This window comes from Diaphorina citri, unplaced genomic scaffold (assembly GCF_000475195.1).
Source record: "Diaphorina citri unplaced genomic scaffold, Diaci psyllid genome assembly version 1.1 scaffold1371, whole genome shotgun sequence".
NCBI lineage: Eukaryota > Metazoa > Arthropoda > Insecta > Hemiptera > Psyllidae > Diaphorina > Diaphorina citri.
This window is the reverse complement of record NW_007378797.1, coordinates 62142-76950: the sequence shown is the minus strand read 5'-3', so window position 1 is coordinate 76950 and position 14809 is coordinate 62142.

Sequence of the window (14809 nt, the reverse complement as noted above, 5' to 3'; positions counted from 1 at the left end):
GCTCTCTCTCTCAAGCTTTTTTTCATCTTGTTAATTCTATTTTACTTCATTCTCTGCCAAAGAAAGAAAAAGAGGAAAAGAAAGAAGAAGAAGAAGAGAAGAAGAAGGAGAAAAAAAAATGGCAGTTAGTGGTTTCAGCGGTCAGAAGGCGGTAAAAAAAATAATAGGGATAAGAAATGAACATAACAATAAATAGTAAAAAGCCAGACAAAAAAAAAAAAAAAAAAAGTAAATAAATTCATATACAAAATAATTCAAAAGCCAAAATCACGCTCATATTTTTAAAGTTCAGAGAAACCTAAATACAGTTCCATTCTAGGGCTTTCTCAGCACCGACCGTTTGCTCGCGACGAAAAAAATTGGCCCCACAACAAAATCTCCTTAATGAACTCTTCGTTCTAAGAATTCTCGGAAAAAGTTTAACGACTTGCAATGACATTTGCCGATTTCAAAATCCGAAGGACAAACGAACCGAGTTTCTCTCTCTCTCTCTCTCTCTCTCTCTCTCTCTCTCTCTCTCTCTCTCTGTCTCTCTCTCTCTCTCTCTCTCTCTCTCCTGTCACATGTTAACCTCCTTTTCTCTCTGACGAGACAGACAAGGTCGGAAAAGATGGACGCACACAGGTTCGATTCCAGGTCAAGGAAGGTTTTTATGACGGGGGACTTAACGTCTAAACTGCCAAGAACACGTGAGTTCAAGTACCGTGAGCTCTTGCAACATCAGCTCTTGATAGAGCTCACGTGACGTGACGTCAAAGTGGTGTGGCTGTACTGAACGAGATTACCTACAGTAGTATGGAAAAACTTTGAATTACATCTTTCTGTCTCCCACTCTCCCTATGAGTTCACGTGACGTGACACGAGTAGTATTTACCGGCCTCAAGTCGACGCACCACTGATTTCTGATCCAGTAAGATGAACGCGGTTCTGTGAACTGTTAGATGACACTCCTTTGGGGGCCTCAAAGGCCCGCTCAGGGGATAAATGTGATTAAACATATTTGCTTGATGTGTTGTACTGGTTGTACAATGCCGCCAAATTTCATGAAAATCGGACAAACCTTTCGAGAGTTATCGTGAGGGAAACGTACCAAAAGGACTGCCCAAATCGACCCAAATGAAAAATCGTGGAGAACTTCGAACTTACTTCGAACGATCAATGAAACGCTTGTTTATACCTACTTAACACTTATTCTACACCAGGGATTTCCAACTTCCATGTGTATGCGGGCCACATGCTATATTGGCAGGTACAAATCATCCACACAGAGAGATCCTTTTCCTGCTGGACCTGTATTTAATATGGGTACCCTCTACAGTACAGTTCCCATGTCTGTACTTAATATGGGTACCCTCTACAGTAGGATTCCGGTGGACCGCTGCCTCCTGTCGGGACCCCTCTCAACTTGTTGGTCGAAAAATTATATGATTAGACGAAGAATCACTTAATTGAAGATGTCAGAAAATTTCAGACGAAAATATTAACGGGAATTTATTCTAAAAAGCGCTCAAAGTCACCGAGGTACCCGGGTACCCTCTTCAGTAAAATTCAGGTGAACCGTTTTGAATGCCTCCTGTCGGGACTCCTCTCAACTTTTTGGTTCGAAAAATTATATGATTAGACGTAGAATCTTTTGATTGAAGATGTCAGGAAATTTCAGACGAAAATATTAACGATAACTTATTCTAAAAAGCTTTCAAAGTCGAAAAAGGTACCCGGATACCTCTTCAGAAGAATTACGGTTAACAGCCTAGCTAGCTTAAAGCGTAGTGCGTCTGCCTTGTAAGTGTTAGGCCGATTCCCGCTCGGTGAGGATTTCATCCTAAACATATGAGGTTCGTTCTCGGAAAGGCTGGCATTCTCCGATCCTGTCTTTCGGGACGATAAGACCTTAGCAGTTGAAACCTGTAATTCAATTATCTCATTAAAAAAAAGTCCTCAGCAGGTTTATCACATATTTGATAAAGATCTGTTTTCACCTTCCAGCCCTCAGTGATCCTCCCATCACAACCGCTCGCCCAAACAACGAAATTACAACCAAATCTGACCCTGCTGCCAAATTGTTAGATAAAATCACGAAGATCTACACTGATCATATTACCAAGCTCATTGTTTCGGGGAAGCTCCATGCTGAGTTGGCTAAAATCGCCAACGCCACACAAGTGGCCAACGGTAAACATGTGGCCAACACCACCGATGTCAAAGTTGAGGGAAGATTTCTATGGAATTTTCTTCCTGAAGCTATTCATATTGTTTTTCCCGTTGTGGAAGAGCTTGTTACTGATGTAGCTCCTGCCGTGGCCCATGAAATTGGCAAAATCTTCAAGAAGTAATTCTTCAAGAAATTGGCAAAAGCTTCTAATTCTTCAAGAAATTGGAAAAATCTTCTAATTCTTCTCCCATAGGTACAATATACAATAAATGTGAGAAAAAAATCTCATTTTCCAAATTTGATTGTAATATTAACAATCTTCTAGAAACCGGATATCACGTCGCGTAACATGATACCCGTCAGGACATGGTGAAACATGTACACTCCTTGTTTGTTTTTAACTCTGTATTGTCCTATAATTTTATTAATAAACAAATTCCATATGTATACCTATTTGTCAAGTGAAAACATACCTAGCAGTTGAATACTGTTTTACCTAGGTTATTTTTATTCCTCTCTTCTGATAATAGGTTAGATGAGAATACTTAGGATACAGTTCGCCCCGGGGTGGGAATCGAACTTGTGACCTAACGCTTACAAGACAGGCGCGCTATCTTCCAAGCGCTATAAGTAGGGTGGCTCTTCCTTCTCTCTTCTTCTATTTTCCCTCCTGCTCTCGCTCTCTTCTTTTCACCTTGAACTTTTACATCAATACCGGATATTAATTTTAAGGTGTGTCCACACTTAGTTGACCGGCAGTCGATCGACACCGACTGAACCGTCCACACTGCTTTTTCTCTTCCTTCTCCTCTTCCTCATGTCTACCTTTTCTTTTTCATCTTCTCTAAAAAGGGGGGGGGGGGGGGGAAACACCCAAATGAATAATCAAAGTTTCGTTGGATATTCAATGAGCAGAATCTGACAAAAGGGGGGTGAGAAACACCCAAACAAATACCCAAATGAAAAGGAATATTGGCCTGACAAGTTCCAGTGCACCCACTACACCCCAAAGGCAGACAAAGAAAGGTCCCAGACGGTTATCAACCACGTACGAAGGTCAAAGAAAGACCTTGAAAAATTGCAGAAGAGCTTCAAAAATGGCGAGACATGAAAATAGGTAGGTAGGTACCCTACCCCTGTCCCAAATTTCAATAAGGAGTCCCTCCCTTCTAAACCCACCTCCAGGTTTTCGAAGTTTGAGTTCTCCATCAATAATTCCAAAATCCCCAATATTTTGTCAAAACTAATAAATAAAAACCGCACGTGTTTTCATTTGATGAAATTATTGTAGTTTATTGATATTATTATTATCATTTTTTTTTTTTTTTTTTTTTTTTCCAAAAAAAAAAAAAAAAAAAAAAAAATTTTTTTTTTTTTTTTTTTTTTTTTTTTTTTTTTTTTCTCAATAAAAATGTAATAATAAAAAATATGAAAATTTGCTGATATCCACGCTTCCCCAGCCAATAAGAACTAAATTGTTTCCTCGTCTCTTTCCTTAGCTTCTCTTCTTCTTTCTTTTTCATTTTTATCGGTTCGTTCGACAAAAATGAATGAAGCGTAAGCTGCGCCGCAGGCGATTTTTTTTTCAAACAATAATGACCCGCTAGCCGGTTTGAAATAAATTGTTCCTCAATCTTTTTCTTTCTGGCCTTGGTTTTCAAATCCCCAATTCGCAACAGAAATAAAGTGCGCCGCAGGCGATTTTTTTTTTTATTAGGGTTCATTAAACTCTTTTTCTCTGATCTATATCTATGAGCTTGAACTCCCACTAGATGTAGGTAATACTCATTCATTATTGTATTTGCTTCGGTGTCTGTCAGTCTGTCTGACCTGACCCCATAGAAGGACTTATCGAAACCTAGTCGACCTATATATCAAATTAAAGGTCTTTTCACCAGGAACACGAAAATGGTTGGTCCTGCTCTCGCTCTCTTCTTTTCACCTTGAACTTTTACATCAATACCGGATATTAATTTTAAGGTGTGTCCACACTTAGTTGACCGGCAGTCGATCGACACCGACTGAACCGTCCACACTGCTTTTTCTCTTCCTTCTCCTCTTCCTCATGTCTACCTTTTCTTTTTCATCTTCTCTTCCTCTTAAATTTTTCCTCCTCTCCTTCTTTTTTCCCTCCTTCTCACCTTCTTCTCCTGTTTTTCTTCTATGCCTCCTCGTTCCTTCTCATGTTTACCTTTTCCTCCACCTATTTCTCCTCCTCCTCCTCCTCCTCCTTAAAATCGCCAACGCCACACAAGTGGCCAACGGTAAACATGTGGCCAACACCACCGATGTCAAAGTTGAGGGAAGATTTCTATGGAATCTTCTTCCTGAAGCTATTCATCTTGTTTTTCCCGTTGTGAAAGAGGTTGTTACTGATGTAGTAGCTCCTGCCGTGGCCCATGAAATTGGCAAAATCTTCAAGAAGTAATTCTTCAAGAAATTGGCAAAAGCTTCTAATTCTTCAAGAAATTGGAAAAATCTTCTAATTCTTCTCCCATAGGTACAATATACAATAAATGTGAGAAAAAAATCTCATTTTCCAAATTTGATTGTAATATTAACAATCTTCTAGAAACCGGATATCACGTCACGTAACATGATACCCGTCAGGAGATGGTGAAACATGTACACTCCTTGTTTGTTTTTAACTCTGTATTGTCCTATAATTTTATTAATAAACAAATTCCATATGTATACCTATTTGTCAAGTGAAAACATACCTAGCAGTTGAATACTGTTTTACCTAGGTTATTTTTTTTTCACATTTTCTCACACAAATGAGCTCTGATCTCGAAATTTGTCGCGACGACCTATGAACTCAAAGCGAGAAAGTTTTAGATACACTTCAGTCGATCATTTAAGACCGGTTTTAGCGTCACCTATGTTCAGCTACGCCGAGAAAGTCCAATAAATGGATGCCTAGGTTATTATTATTCCTCTCTTCTGATAATAGGTTAGATGAGAATACTTAGGATACAGTTCGCCCCGGGGTGGGAATCGAACTTGTGACCTAACGCTTACAAGACAGGCGCGCTATCTTCCAACCGCTATAAGTAGGGTGGCTCTTCCTTCTCTCTTCTTCTATTTTCCCTCCTGCTCTCATGAAAGTAAAATCAAAAAATCAAATTAAGAATAATAATAAACTGAATATTAAACAAATTAGGTAGGTACATAGGTACTGATTTTCTCCAATCACAATCACATAAACTACGGGCTAAAAAATTCCCGGAGGGACGGGCCCAGCTTGTTCTTTTTCTCTTCCTCTTAAATTTTTCCTCCTCTCCTTCTTTTTTCCCTCCTTCTCACCTTCTTTTCCTGTTTTTCTTGTATGCCTCCTCGTTCCTTCTCATGTTTACCTTTTCCTCCACCTATTTCTCCTCCTCCTTGCTCCTCCTCCTTCTCTTCCTCTCCTTGCTCCCCCTCTTTACTCCCGACTTCAATATGAAATTCCATCACTCTTCACTGTTTACTTAGCAATTGAATAATTTGATGTTTGTTCTGCAATCTTGAGAGGAGTTATTAAAAAAGCGGTCCTGAGTTCGAGTCCCACCATGGGCGAACTTTATCTTAAACACTCACTTCAATATGAAATTCCATCACTCTTCACTGTTTACTTAGCAATTGAATAATTTTATTAGAAACTAGCTTAATTCCGTCGCTTCGCTCCGGAATCCCGCTGGTTCATCCCGAGGCATGGCCAAACATGTAGAAAAGGCATGGCCGAACTTGTAGAAAATAATAAAAAATACGGTCCCGCTGCGCGCTCCCTAAACTGCATAGTTATCAAACTAAAAACGAAACTCAAAATGTTGGTCGAGAGCGGAACATTTCTCTCCCGCAGTCTCTGCACTATTTCTTATGGAGATTTTAGCGATCAAAAATTGATCATATCTCAGGGTCGGTATAGAGTTTCGCAAAATCCTTTCTTATTGCACTTTGCACACCTAGACCATAAAAGGAATATTCCTACCAAATTTCATCTTTCTAGGTGTTGTGGTTCAGGAGATAGAGCGATCAGTGTGTGAATATGAAATGTGAATGACTGAATGGATCTTGATTTTATAAGAGTTTCGCAAAATCCTTTCTTATTGCACACCTAGACCATAAAAGGAATATTCCTACCAAATTTCATCTTTCTAGGTGTTGTGGTTCAGGAGATAGAGCAATCAGTGTGTGAATATGAAATGTGAATGACTGAATGGATCTTGATTTTATACTATAAGCTATAAGATAGGTGGTTCCCTGGAAATGTCGTAGACTTATCCAAATGGAGCAGCAGAATGCAAACCGTCCCGAAGATTACGAACTTCATGGTGATGCTGTGATGTAAGTTCACTTCTGACGATAAGATGTTCTTTACAGAGGAAGAATGAAGTAGAGTGGTTGGTTAGAGAACGGTATTTATACCCGAAAACGAGGCAGGAGAGTTTTTATACGCAAAAAGTGGCGAAGATAACGGATGTCAACGATAAGGAGTTGAAATCTAATAAAAAGAGAGAGAGAGAGAGCATATCATTTCGGTACATAGCACGTGGTTAGTTACCTACCATTTTTTTATTATGCAGGAGAGTTTTTATACGCAAAAAGTGGCGAAGATAACGGATGTCAACGATAAGGAGTTGAAATCTAATAAAAAGAGAGAGAGAGAGCATATCATTTCGGTACATAGCACGTGGTTAGTTACCTACCATTTTTTTTATTATTTTTTTTATTACTTTCCTTTTTGAATTACTTTATAGAATCTATCAAAGCAATCAATCTAAAACATGTGAAGAAGAATCATAGTGGGAATGAGGGCTTTAGAAGGCCTTGTCATCCCGAAAACAAAGAGAGAAGGAAGGACAGACTTAAGAGTAAGTTCACTTCTGACGATAAGATGTTCTTTACAGAGGAAGAATGAAGTAGAGTGGTTGGTTAGAGAACGGTATTTATACCCAAAAAGGAGGCAGGAGAGTTTTTAGACGCAAAAAGTGGCGAAGATAACGGATGTCAACGATAAGGACTTGGAGTCTAATAAAAAAGAGAGAGAGAGAGATTTGATTTGATTTCATTTATTTATTACAATTTTAAATTTTACATAGGTAACATCTCCTAAGCTAATAAAAAAATCTTTTCCGAGGGCTTTAGAAGGCCTTGTAGAGAGAGATGAGAGAGAGAGCACATCATTTCGGTACATAGCACGTGGTTAGTTACCTACCATTTTTTTTATTACTTTCCTTTTTTTAATTACTCTATAGAATCTATCAAAGCAATTAATTTGTGTAAATAAATTATAATATCAATTAAAAAACCATTAATAACTCTTCATGGCACCGACGAGATAATAAAAAATTTGAAGAAGAACCATACTGGGAATGGAATGAGGGCTTTAGAAGGCCTTGTAGAGAGAGAGAGCATATCATTTCGTACATAGCACGTGGTTAGTTACCTACCATTTTTTTATTACTTTCCTTTTTTAATTACTTTATAGAATCTATCAAAGCAATCAATCTAAAACATGTGAAGAAGAACCATAGTGGGAATGAGGGCTTTAGAAGGCCTTGTCATCGCGAAAACAAAGGGAGAAGGAAGGACATGTGACCGTCCGCACAAAAAAAAATACCTACATTTTTTTTTTTTTTTTTTTTTTTTAACCCATTTGAAAATCGAGTGTTTGAACTTTGGACTGATCTCCAAAGGTGACTGAACTGTTGGTAAGTAGCACAGAAGGTTCTCTATGATACCTATGTATGATATCATTCTACATGTAAAGAGGGGTTAAATACCAATATATGCGAGATAAAAAAGGATAAGAAGCAAGAGGGGATGGGACAGAGTGAGAGAGAGAGATAGGATAGAGAGAGGGAGAGAGAAAGAGAGAGAGAGGAGGGAGAGAGAGGAGAGAGAGAGAGAGAGGAGGGAGAGAGAGAGAGAGAGACGGGAGGGTGAAGATTACGCCTTCCCGGAAAGAAAAGGCTTTTGACACGGTTGTTATTTTTATTATTACTTCTGTCAGGACGTCTGAAGGAAAATGTCATTTGCTTCAATGTTATGTATTTTTTCGGGTGGGATTGATCGTTTCTTATTATATTTCGTAAAATATTTCCAGAAAATAAATAAGGAGGGGAGGAGAAGAGGAAGAAAGAAATGAAGGATTTGGATGCGAATGTGATAAAGGGAGAGGAAAGAAAGGGACAGATTTACATGAACATAGAGAAAGAGAGAAGAGAGGAAAACGGAGAGGGAGGAGTATATAAATTTGAGGAAATAAGAGAGAAAGATATGGGAAAGAGATAAGGGGAAAAAACATGCATTGCTCTTTAATGTATGATAAAAGAAATCACATACTCGTAGGCTGACATTTTTGGGTAATTATGAACTTGGCTTTATTTTCACAATTGTTTTTTTTTAAGGGGGATTTCACTATTTTCCCTCCACACATTGGTAGTTCACATATCACATTTATTTTGTGGTATCAAGGGGTGAGTAAATATTCAACCCTTATTGTATTTCTACTTATTTCATATTTTCTGGGTTCATTTGAAGTAGCAAAATTCTAACTCATGAGAGCGCCGCAACCGAGCCACATTCTTCATTCCACCCTCTGTTTCACACAGCTCACTGAGTCAACCAGTACTGTAAAATTGTGATGAGCAATTCTAGAGGCAATAACTGATGCGAACCTATCTAATTATGTTATCAGAAGATATTTCATATTTTCTGGGTTCATTTGAAGTAGCAAAATTCTAACTTATGAGAGCGCCGCAACCGAGCCACATTCTTCATTCCACCCTCTGAGTCAACCCTGTATTTCAACACAGTTTTCACTGAGTGTACCATATGTGCCTCCGGATATCAGTTCGTATATTGAAATACCCTATCATATCAAACTCCTCTCTCCCTCCCATTTATCTCCTACCTCTCGTCTCCTCCTCCTCCTCCTCTTCTTTATCTTCTCTCTACCAGTTCACCTTCTCCCTCTATCTCCTCATCGCTCTCTCTCTATCTCCTCATCGCTCTCACTATCAGATAGACCTGACGGGCGGACCTGATTAGGTGTACCTGTCAGGTCTACCTGACAGTGAGTGGTCCGGATATCAGTTCGTATATTGAAATACCCTATCATATCAAACTCCTCTCTCCCTCCCATTTATCTCCTACCTCTCGTCTCCTCCTCTTCCTCCTCTTCTCTCTACCAGTTCACCTTCTCCCTCTATCTCCTCATCGCTCTCACTATCAGATAGACCTGACGGGCGGACGGGCGGACCTGATTAGGTATACCTGTCAGGTCTACCAGACAGTGAGTGGCAGGCCTTTTTGTATGTGCTGCTTTAAGTCGTGTGTAGCCACCTTCAGACCTCCCACGGGCAAGACATCACGAGAAAAGAGAAGAACAAAATGAAAATTCTAAAAAGCAAACATCATATGTGCTGCTTTAAGTCGTGTGTAGCCACCTTCAGACCTCCCACGGGCAAGACATCACGAGAAAAGAGAAGAACAAAATGAAAATTCAAAAAAACAAACATTGAAGCCGAGGATCAAAAAGCAACATTAATAGTGTTACGCCATAAAGTTTCCCGGGCAAATTCTCAGAACATTATTTCAATTAAACTTCAGAGCTTAATGGGAAATTCTACAAGTTTCTTTTTTTAATATACTTTTTTTTTACTTTCTATTAGATTGTGTAGGTTGCACCCCGGAATTCCGGGACTTCCGGGTTCGATTCCTGGCGGGGTCGAAGTTTTTTCGGCTCTGGAGTTCGTCCAAATAGGTATACTACTAACTGTACGTAGACAATGTTACCTGACTGAAATAGAAATAACACTTGAAAAAATGTTAAATCATGAATTTTTTTGTGGTAAAGCAGAGCTTCTTCACAACTAGTGACTCGATTAAAGTGACTACTCGGGAATCGAACCCGATACCTCTAGTGTGATAGCCACACAGTCATGGAGGTTGCTAGAAAATGTAATATCAGAATCTACATAAAATATTTCCAATCGCAATTATTCAAAAGTCGTGTGATGTTCACACCCCATGATTTTCTTTGCATGGAAAAAAGAATTAATTACTTTTTCTCTCTGGGAAACATAATAAATTTAAAATTCTATAGAAAAAGTTGGAAAAATATCTAATTATCAACCCGATATGGTTGGCGAGAGAGACTATTACTATTTTTTGGGGTACCTATTTTTACTTTATATTTCTATTTTTTAACTACCTATTTTTTAGGTCTTTTTTAAGAGGGAACTGTAACTGGTACAAGTTCTTATCGTACTGAAAGCGAAGAGAGAGAGAGAGAGAGAGAGAGAGAGAGAGAGAGAGAGAGAGAGAGAGAGAGAGAGGGGGGGGGGGGGGGGAGGGAGAATCTTTTTTCCAGGCCTTCAAAAAATTTGGAGAGGGGGGAGGGGGGGGGGGGAAGACAGGATAGAAGAAAGTCAGTGCAGGTGGGAATCCGTGTCCTAGCGCTTACAAGGCAGACGGACTACCCTTAAGCCTAATTAGGGTTTTTCGAGGAGAAGAGGGGAATGTAGGATTTGGCATGTTGCAGTATTAGGGTGTTTTTGGGGGAAAAGGGGAATGTAGGATTTGGCATTTCTGCATCCAATGTCGGCAAAAGTGGACATGAACACAGATATTACGTGATTGGTTAATTAATTAATTAGAACTTCATTAACGATAACGACCCTTCATTAAGTTACAGTTCCATTTCATTTGCCTTTGAGCCGATGTTTGTGTCACGTCACACTATTGGACCAAATGAATTAATCATTGGACGAATGAACGTTAATAAGGGAGTTCTGCATTTTGACTCACCAATTTTGCATTCTGTATGTTTTTTTCATACCTACTGATAGATTCTGACTTTTTTATATAGGAATCGACCATTTATTTATAATTTTTACCCATTTGCAACTGCTCCATTAGGGTTTTTCGAGGAGGAGAGGGGAATGTAGGATTTGGCATGTACTGCATCCAATGTCGGTAAAAGTGGACATGAACACAGATATTACGTGATTGGTTAATTAATTAATTATAACTTCATTAACGACCCTTCATTAAGTTACAGTTCCATTTCATTTGCCTTTGAGCCGATGTTTGTGTCACGTCACACTATTGGACCAAATGAATTAATCATTGGACGAATGAACATTACCTAATAAGGGAGTTCTGCATTTTGACTCACCAATTTCGCATTCTGCATGTTTTTTTCATATTGATAGATTCTGACGTGTGAAGATTCATCTTGAAAAGAAGAACACCAGTATCTTAATTCGTGAAGAGTATAGTTGGTTGTTTGTTTCACTTTGAGGCCGGCCATCCACGTTTCGACTGTCTGATAGGTTTGTCAGATCGCCAGAATATGTGTGGTGGAAAAAGCTTCCGAGTTCTAGCCTCTCAGACGCGGTCTGAAGACCGAAGTCGGAAGGTTTTTTCCACCGAACACATTCGGACGCGACGGTCTGGCAGACTTATTTTTGTAATACCGGCGACTCGCGCTCAGACGGTCTGACAGACCTTTCGGTCAGTCCTAGGGTAACTGCTTTGGGCTGACGTTTGGTTTTGACTTCAAAAATGTTACCAGTGCAGGATGCTCTTCGCGCTCAACCTTTACTGTTCCTTTAACAAGGGAAATTTCACAAGTTGGTATCCTCCGTGTTTAAAGTCCCTCAGCCAAACTAAGTTTGATTAATATTACTCAAAGCTACCAATAGCTGTCTGCTCTGTCACAAATACGGGTGTAAATGCAAAATAGTCAAGTAAAACTAAAGCCAAGTTAGACCTCAATTCGGTCAAATTAAGCATTACATAAAGCATAGCTTTCTGAAAAACTTTTCAATGACAAACTTCATGATGGATTAAAAGACATTCGTTCTTCCCAGAAATTCCTTTGGAAAGCGAAATTCCTTATATTATAAATCCATCAAGAAGAGAAAGAGAAAACCCGAAGAAGAAGAATAATAAAAACGTAAGGAATAGAAGAAGAGGGGGAAGGAGGAGAGGAAGAAGAAGAAAAGGAGGAGGAGAAGGTAAAATAAATAAAAATGTAAAAAAAAATCTCAGAGAAAAAATGCTCGAAGAAGACCCACAAGAGAGCAACGAAATTGAAAATATAGAAAGAAAGACAAGGGAAAAAGAGGAGAACAGAGAAGGGAGGGGGGAGGTCGAGGTTAAAGAAGTGGAGGACGAGGAGGAAGGAGGAAGAGAAAGCGAAAGGGGGGGAGAAAGGAGTAAAAGAGGTGGAGGAGGAGGAAGAGAAGAAGGTAGAGAGAGAGAAACAATGAGAAAAAAAATGGGGCACGAAAAAAGAAGAAATTGAGTGGGATGGAGGAGGAGAGAGAGAGAGAGGAAGAGCGAGGGGAGAGAAAAAGAGAGCGAGGGAGAGAGAGAAACAACCAGCAAGTATTAGCAATAGTAACAAGACTGTAAGGGAAAAAATACAAAAATAATAATAAAAGTAACAAAATAATAAATTAACAACAAAAAAAGGCATAGAAAACACATTAGAAGATATTGGAACAGAGAGAGAAAAAGAAACAGAAAGAGGAAGAGGGAGAGAAAAAGAGAGAGAGAAAGGGAAAAGGGGGGAGAGAGAGAAAAAGAAAGAAGAAAGAGAGAGAGGGAGAGAGAAAGAGAGAGAGAAAGGGAAAAGGGGGGGAGAGAGAGAAAGAAAAAGAAAGAGAGAGAGAGGGAGAGAGAAAGGGAAAAGGGAGGAAGAGAGAGAAAGTCTCTCTCTCTCATCAGATGGGCGATAAGAGACACAATACTTCCCATTTAGGACTTAGGTGCTGGGTCAACACGAGAACATCAGAAAGTAATAACCCGTTGAAATAATTGCAATCGAAATATGATTTTTATTTTCATTATTATTATTTTATTTTTATTTTTTTTGTTTTTGTCGATGGTTGGATTTGAACCCACCATCGACAAAAATCATGCGACCATTTATATTTTGCAAACCCCGATACCTAACCTATCATATGCGCTGGCGAAAAAACATCAGCCTCCAGGAAAATCGGAAAATACCGACATTTATTTGATATGAATTTATGAAAAATAGAAAAATAAAATATAGATACCTAAATAAAAAATAGATAAATGAATTAGGCACTTAGGTAAATGACCGTATTCATTTATCTGATAAAAAAGTAAAAATAAAACCAGCTTTTCCATTTGTTCCCATTTTCTGTCGTATTATTTCATTAGAGTGCCGCATCAAGAGAATAAACACAATAGTCGTAAATTTGAAATTCTTGAAAACAAGAGAAATGACAAATTCAATACAAAACAGCGAATATCAAATTTTTGTTTCTCTAAAAAAAAGAGGGGGGGTGTGTGGGTGATCTAAATTTTCGGAGCCCGTCCCATAGTAAATAAGCAAAAAATGAAGCCTGCGAGGGAGGGGGTCTTAGGCTCCCTCGGCCTGCAATGAATACGGCCTTGCGAGAAGGTACCTAAACTGATAAATTGGTTAATTTTGACCATTGAGGGCCAAGTGCTTTCTAAAATTTACTGTCCTACTAAAGAATATCTCGCAGCCAGCCCTACATAACTAACAGAGAGTTCTACAGAACTATTAAAGAGAGTTCTGCAATTCTACAGACTGATATACAATATCTGGCTGTGGGACTATAAACAGGGAGGAGAACAGCTAACCCTAACCAGCCAAGCTGGCTGGCAGTTCTTCAAAGGGTTCTGCTTTTAAAGAACAAGCACAAGTCCTCACGATGGTTGACTGCGGTTCAGGACGAGCCAATTAAACATGGCTAGAGATATCACCCCGGTGTATGGCAGAAACAAATAAGATATCCTTCTTTAATCTGCCATCACCATTCGGCTACAGCTGAAGCCGCTACAACAACAACAACAACAAAACCACCACCACCACCACCACCACCACCACCAACAACAACAACAAAAGCAACAACAACAACAACAAAAGCAACAACAACAAAACAACAAAAACAACAACATTCAACAACAGTAAACAGAAAGAAAAGAAAAAAAATCGGTGCAAGGTTGAAAAACGGCTGCACAATATGTCGCGGGAATCCGCGAACAAAAATGATCATCATCGCCTTCCACATCAAGCCGCGAATTATAATAATAGATAATTAATAAAACGAAAGAGACGAGCGAAACGAAAAGAGGGAAGTATTGTTACAACACAGATGGATGTAACAAGAACCGGCGACATAAGGACGAAAATGGGTGTAAAGAAAAGAAAAAGGAAGAAGATAAAAAGAAAACAGACTGGAAAGCTGTAAAGATTAATTAGATGTATTATTCCATTATTCCTTGTTTCTTGACGCACTCTTTGCTTCTGCTCTCTCTCTCTCTACCTCTCTCTCTCGTCTCTCTCTTGTCTCTCTCTCTTTCTCTCCGTCTCTCGTCTCTCTGCTTTCTCTCTCTCTCTCTTCTCCTCATCTCTCTCAACTCGTCTCCCTCTTTCTCTCTCTCTCTACCTCTTTCTCTGCTGGCTCTCTTCTTCTTCTTCCTCTTTCTCTCTCTCTTTCTTCTCTCTCTCACTCTCTGTCCGCTTTTCTCTCTCTCTTTTCTTCCCGCTCTCGTCTCTCTCTCTCTCCATCGTGTCTCTCTCCCACTTTCTCCTCTCTCTCTCACGTCTGCTCTGACTCTTGTCTCGGCTGGCGTAGCGTCTATCATTGTCTTTCCTTT